Raw genomic sequence first — 6,592 nt, forward strand, 5'->3', positions numbered from 1 at the left:
TATGGGGAAGCATTTTAGAAACTCCAAAGGTGAATGCAATTAAATGTCCTAAGGGCAATGAAACTTTCCTCAAATTGGCTCTCAAGTGTACCTGTTAGCGGACATGCTGGTTGATGAGCACACCTTTTCTTGTGTTGGCAAACTGATGACAAATCCTGTAAGAGTACAATTACTGCAGTCCCTATGGAAATAAAAACTGTAACAATCTACAGCTTCAGGTTTCTAGATAAGTAACACTAAAGTTCAGCAAGACATTGCAAAGCTATTTGGTCGATACTGTTACACAATGATGTAAACTGAAGTTAAACCACGGTTTCAAGAGCTAATAGAAGAATAAGTGGTTCCAGTCTCACTGGAATATGCTATCCAGATTTTGGCCTTGCTTCTACCTTTTAGTAATCAATCAGCGTATCTGTCATAACTTGGCAAGAAATTCAGAAAGCTGTGTATTGCTGAACTATATCTTACATTTCCTGTTATGAAGACTCTGTATCTTCTATTCTGGGGATGTCTTTCAAGCAATTATTAATTTTTAAATGAAACTCCTGTGAGGACAATCTTTGTTTTAAAGACCACAAATTTCAAGCAAAAGTAAAGCATGAAGATGTAAGTAACTGCCCTTTGTTTTCAAGTACTCTACAAAGGTATTGTGGTTACAAGATGAGTTAAAAATTATCACATGGGTGCAGGTGGTATATTTTATTTCCGTAGAGCTGACAGGCACTGATAAAGCAGTTTTACATATGGTAAACATTAAGGATAGTGGCATTAAATATTGGGTATGAGTAGACAATATGCATTCAGGTTCTTCAATGGTCTTCAGCTCTCAATGAAGACAATTCTTTCCTTAAATCTTGATTATATGAATGTTCTTGGAAGGACATTGAAGTACATTTACTTGAAAAGTCACGTTTTGTTGCTGTTATTGTTCTTGTGATAGGATTGAAATAGCTGCACTAAACTCAGGGGAGATACTTCAACTTACAGCAGTTGAGGATGTGGTCCATTTGTTCCCGACTTTTGCAAGTTATTTGGATTCATCCTTCCTAATTGCTTTCAGACCCGTGGAACAACACAGTCTCTCAATGGCTGTCTCTGTTCAGCATAACCTACATGACACCTTTTAGACCTAGAATGATAATCATTTAGGTTGGCAAAGACCTTTAAGATCATCAAGTCCAACCATAAACCTAACACTGCCAAGCCCACCACTAAGCCATGTCCCTAAGCACCACATCTACACATCTTTTAAATGCCTTCAGGGATGGGGACTCAACCACTTCCCTGGGAAGCCTGTTCCAGTGCTTGATAACCCTCTCAGTGAAGCAATTTTTCCTAATATCCAATCTAAACCTCCCCTGGCACAACTTGAGGCCTTTTCCTCTCACCCTTTACTGATTTGTTGTTATGTTTCTGTATTTATATTTACTGTTAATTATTTTATTTTTCTCCACCTATTCAAAGTGGAATCTAAGAACATAAAAGCTGTTGATCCACTTCCTAAAGCCTCTCTCTGTGGTTGGACGCATAAGAGCATTCAATAATATTCAGGAGCTTATCGTTCTCTTGTTGTAATAATACGTAAGTTTGTAGTGGGTGAATGGAGAAACACAGCATCCTCTGCCCAACTTCTGGGAGTGCTTGCAGTAAGAAACTATGGCAGTGAACTTCTTCCTAGGAATTAATCTAAAAAAATTACCTGAGTACCAAAAGAATTTAACAAATACAGGAAATGCTCAGCAGAAAGTCTTATGAGCCATTAGGTCAAATCCAGTTCAGACAGGTATATTTCAACAGTGCTGTTCAGTTCCAGGAGACAAATATCTACATTAGTAAAACTATTACCATGGCTATGTCTAAAGGGAATGGATAAGAAAACTGAACACTTCATCAACCTGTAGACTATTTGTAAAAGAATGGATTATGAACACAAAAGTAAAACCACATCTATTCAATTGTTGTTGCTGCTTTTGTTTTTGTTACTCAGTATAAAGGCATAAAATTTTTATGCTGCCACTGTTTGTAGTATTGTCTTCTGATAATATTAACCATCTTATGCAAAGTTTTCTGCGTGCATTATAAGGCTATTAAAACCGCACAGCTATTTCTAGAAAGAATTAGGAATTTACGGACCATCACCTTTATGCATGATTGTATTCCTTAACCTCATCATTGTCAATGAATAGTTGCTGAAAATACTGAAATTTTTCTAGCTGTTTCCAGCTTCACATGTGACTCTGAACAGTATATCAAACACTGAGAAACAAGGTTGTAATTGTAATGTATAAGAAACGCCTTTTCTAGATTATTCAGTTACTGCATGCCTATCTATGAAAAAAGTTATTCTTAAACTTCTATAGAACATTTAAATTATAACTAAATACACATTTAACAATGAAACAAATATCTTGGTGATCATTATTAGCAAGAGACTATGACAAACTAGTCATTATAGTCCATTATTAATTTTGTATCAGAGCTTAAAATCAGAAAATTAAAAAAAAAAGTGATAAAAAATTGGTTTAAAGTATGTATATCGAGTCTCCTGCTTATAATGATCTATCTGCAACAATCTATTGACTCTATATGCTGCAGCCACTCCAAACCACTTGACAGACTGAGGGACAGAGAGCTGGGAGAATCATGCAAATTAAGCTTAAGATCATTTCTGTCTACATCTTAACTCAAAGGATGTCCAGTCAGGTTAGATTATGTAGAGGATGGCCAGTGGACTCCATCTTGCAAAATGCAAAATCTTAAAATATTTATTACTTCAGTACTGCTGTTATGGAGAACATTATGCAGCCCTATATGCAACCCCTACAACCCTGGGGAAATGTACATTTTATTCGAATGTCTAGGGAGTTACTTTTCACTCGTTAAAGTTGTGCCAAATATCCCATTAAAAAAAACGGAAAAAAAAAGTTGTACTAACTTATCTGTGGCTTCAATAATATTAATCTACTTTCCAGATTAGTTATCAATCCACTGAAGCTCATGATTTTAAGATGCACACCTAGCTGAATATGTGGTGCTATTGTCAGTTTTCTTCCTATACAGCATAAAATGACAAGGCCCTGTTTGTTTTGCATTTGGATATGTACACACTGCTTAACATTTCAACAGAATCTATAAAGTTTGTGCAAACTCTGCCTTCATTTTCTCTTTTGCAAAATACCCTAAAAATTTTCTTTCAGTATCACATTTCATTCCACTAGTAATCCGTTTCATCTTCAAAGTCAACAAGAAAATACTTATAATGGTACTATGCTTGTTCTTAAAACAAACCAAGCAAGGCTGTTTGTCTGTTTCCTGAGAAAATACTTGGGAGACATAAATATAATTATCACTGTTTTCTTGTAGAAACCACCGATTACTCAAAATAAACTCAGACTTCCCAAACAATAGGGAATTATTGGATTACTTTAGACAGATTCCTTCCTGGTGTCATTTTATTTAGTGTCATTAACCTTATCTGCACTATGCTGACTTAAAGCAGTTTGCATAATCATTAGAAGAAATATATTATTTGATAAGTGGTCATTTATGTGACAATATAAATCATCATATATGATGACTGAACAATCAATCTATACAAAACACAGCATTCATTCAGCTCAAAATTATAAGTTTTGAATACAGCAGGAACTGCATGGGTAGATCCAGTGAGAGACTCAGGCTTCCCAAAGGACAAACTTACATTCCAGAAATACATTCAATTTGGGCCAAATACATTTATATCTTTAATATATTTATAGCTTTTAATTCTGTCCTTATGGAATCAAATTTAGGAGGTACTGCCTCAAAAAATGAATATTTCTGTGTTTTTTAGAGAAAGACCAGGAAAAAAAAAGGAGCTAAATATATTTTTTTGGCAGCGGAAAATCCTTCTATAATTTGTATTTTTACATAGCAGGACTCTTTCAACAAAAGGGGCAAAAGGGGTATTTTAACAAAAAACCCCAAACACCAGAGACATTCTATTTAGGTAGGAAGTAAGAAAAGGCTTATAACTTCAGAGTACAGGTAATAGTGTTACACAAATGACTATAAATTACATTTCTTATAGGATAATCAGTTATTCATAGCAGCTAGATGTATTTAGATATATTTGGATACTGAAGCACGTACCGAACACTGCATTTATGAGTGGCAACCGATAAATCCTAAATAAAGTAAGAATGTCTAAGCTAGCATTTTTCTTTTCATTGAAGAGAATAGTACAAAGTAGAAGGATCTTCAGAACAATTATGTACCTATAGTACTAAGCTTAGAATTTATAAAGAAAATTTTCTCTCTACATACACAAGTTTTCCTTGACAAAGAGGTACTCATTCTCACTTCTGTGAACTACAAACTCATATCAGTACTTTATTTTTCTAGTATCATGTGACAGTCTAATTCTTTATGCCAACAAAAAAAGCTTTGAAAAAAGCTAAGAGGCCACACTTCCGTAACAGATAGGTGTTACAAAAGTATGCTTTCTTAACTTTCTTGGTTTTATGAAACATATTATTCATTATTCAAAGGCAGCAGATACTCAACAAAACACCACAATATAAAAATCTCTGTTATATCAACGTTACTAAAATTTAAGATGAGCTTGATACAAGAGAACTGGAGTCTGTGAATGACTATACACGTTATCAGGATTTTACACAACAGAAGGAACTGTGGTCTGCTTCTAGTGGTTTTGTCAGTAGTCGTATAGGCTCTGAAAAGTGATAAGAATGAAAAGGTCTCAAATCCACTCAACCTCAAAAACTTTCAAAGACATATATAGAATGTGCTAGTCCTTAGTCTTGGAGGAGAAAATACTTATATAAAATGCTTTTTATATCTTTTGCTAAAATGGAAGTCCATCAGAAAAATACAAAATTAGTAATATGACAGCAACTAAAGTAGATGTACAGCTACCATGCAAGTCACTTCACAGAATAATGCATTTAGACATATGGTTATTAGCTATGTCAATTAAAAAAAAAAAAACTTAAAAATCTCTACTAGTTAAAGAAATAATTACTAAATTACCAGTTGAGAAATATAATGGCTATAAATAATTAATGAACAAATTAAATACCCTCTTAATACCAAGAGCATATTGATAATAACTCATGGACCAGAATCTGCCTTTAAACTTGAAATGATGGGGTATGTGGGTCATGGATGAAATTTGGCCACGTATATCAATACAGTTTTGGTGCATGCCAAGCCACGGAGAGGAAAGGCATGTTAGTTAATTCTGGAGCTAAGACCAAGGCTGTCATTGTGTTACTTTGGATGTATGTAGTCTTGAGTGTTGCCTCAGACTGAGTTTTATTTATGGAAACAAAAAGGAATTGTTCACCAACTGTTCACATCCCCACACTGTATGGGGGCACAACCCTCTGTCCACGTGCCTAAGCAAAGGCTTGTTGTGTCCCCCTGGCCCCCATGGCCCATGGCTTCCTAGAGAGCTCTGAGAAAACAGCTTTAAATCCTTCTGCAACTTGGTTTGCTTTTGGAAAATTCAGCCTAGATCAGAATATAAAGGAATCTAGTCAGTGAGCTCAGTCTGCTAACAGCAGCAAACAAAAATAATTTAGACATTTCAGACATCAATCTGGATAGTATCTTATATGCTACAATGCATATACTTTCTAATCTTTAAGCTACTCTAAATTATGACTCTCTGATGACAGAACATCCCTTCTAACATTGATTTTTGAAGTTTTTAATATACAGTTTTTACTTACATAAAGAGAGGCAGAAGAATTTGGTTTTAGAATTTGCTTTATCATGAAACTCTGGTAAACGTATAAATATAGAAATTCCAGATGCCATGTACAATAGTCTCAGAAATGCCATTTAGTTCCCTATTGATAACTTTTATATTTGTTTTTATGAATGTTTTTGGAATATTCTAAAAATTACTACTTATGTTATCCAAAAAAAGAAAACCCAAATCAACAACCATATAAATCAGTACAGGTTTGGTTCCAAGAATTGCTTTTATTTATAGACTAGAGGTTCCCAGCTGTGTATAAAATTTCTGTTAGTACCATACTTAGTGCTGAGATCACACCAATTACAAAAGATGGAGAAAGACTGACATGCTACAAGACATTGACTAGATTTCAGATACGAAATGGGATCTGGGATGTGTTTGCTAAGAAAGAATTACTGAAAAACTAAGTGTGGTGTAGATGCATGTTTTTAATTTTTATTAGGAATTCTATGAATGCAGATTTTTAAAATACATAGGAAATAGTAATCATAAAGATAAATGAGATTTTGTGGGAGAGAACCACTTTAGTGGTTGTCTTTACCAATATTACAGATGTAAAAAGCCTCCAGGGTGAAAAGATAGGCATTTAAGCATAATATAAATGTTCATACAAAAATACATATGAAATTGCATGTTGCTCTTCTTTAATCTTACTATAATTTTAACCGGAATTCTGAGGAATTAAGGAAGGCTCCGATTTATGATTCACATTATCTAAGGCAGCACACTGAGGGCAAGCTCTCTTCCATTTGTCATTAGATGTATCAAGGGCTATTAAACAAAGATACAAACTCTGGCTTGAGTTTCTGAGCTAAACTGAAGACT

Source organism: Nipponia nippon, unplaced genomic scaffold (assembly GCF_047370975.1).
Source record: "Nipponia nippon isolate SJK-2023a ecotype South Korea unplaced genomic scaffold, ASM4737097v1 scaffold_6, whole genome shotgun sequence".
Lineage (NCBI taxonomy): Eukaryota > Metazoa > Chordata > Aves > Pelecaniformes > Threskiornithidae > Nipponia > Nipponia nippon.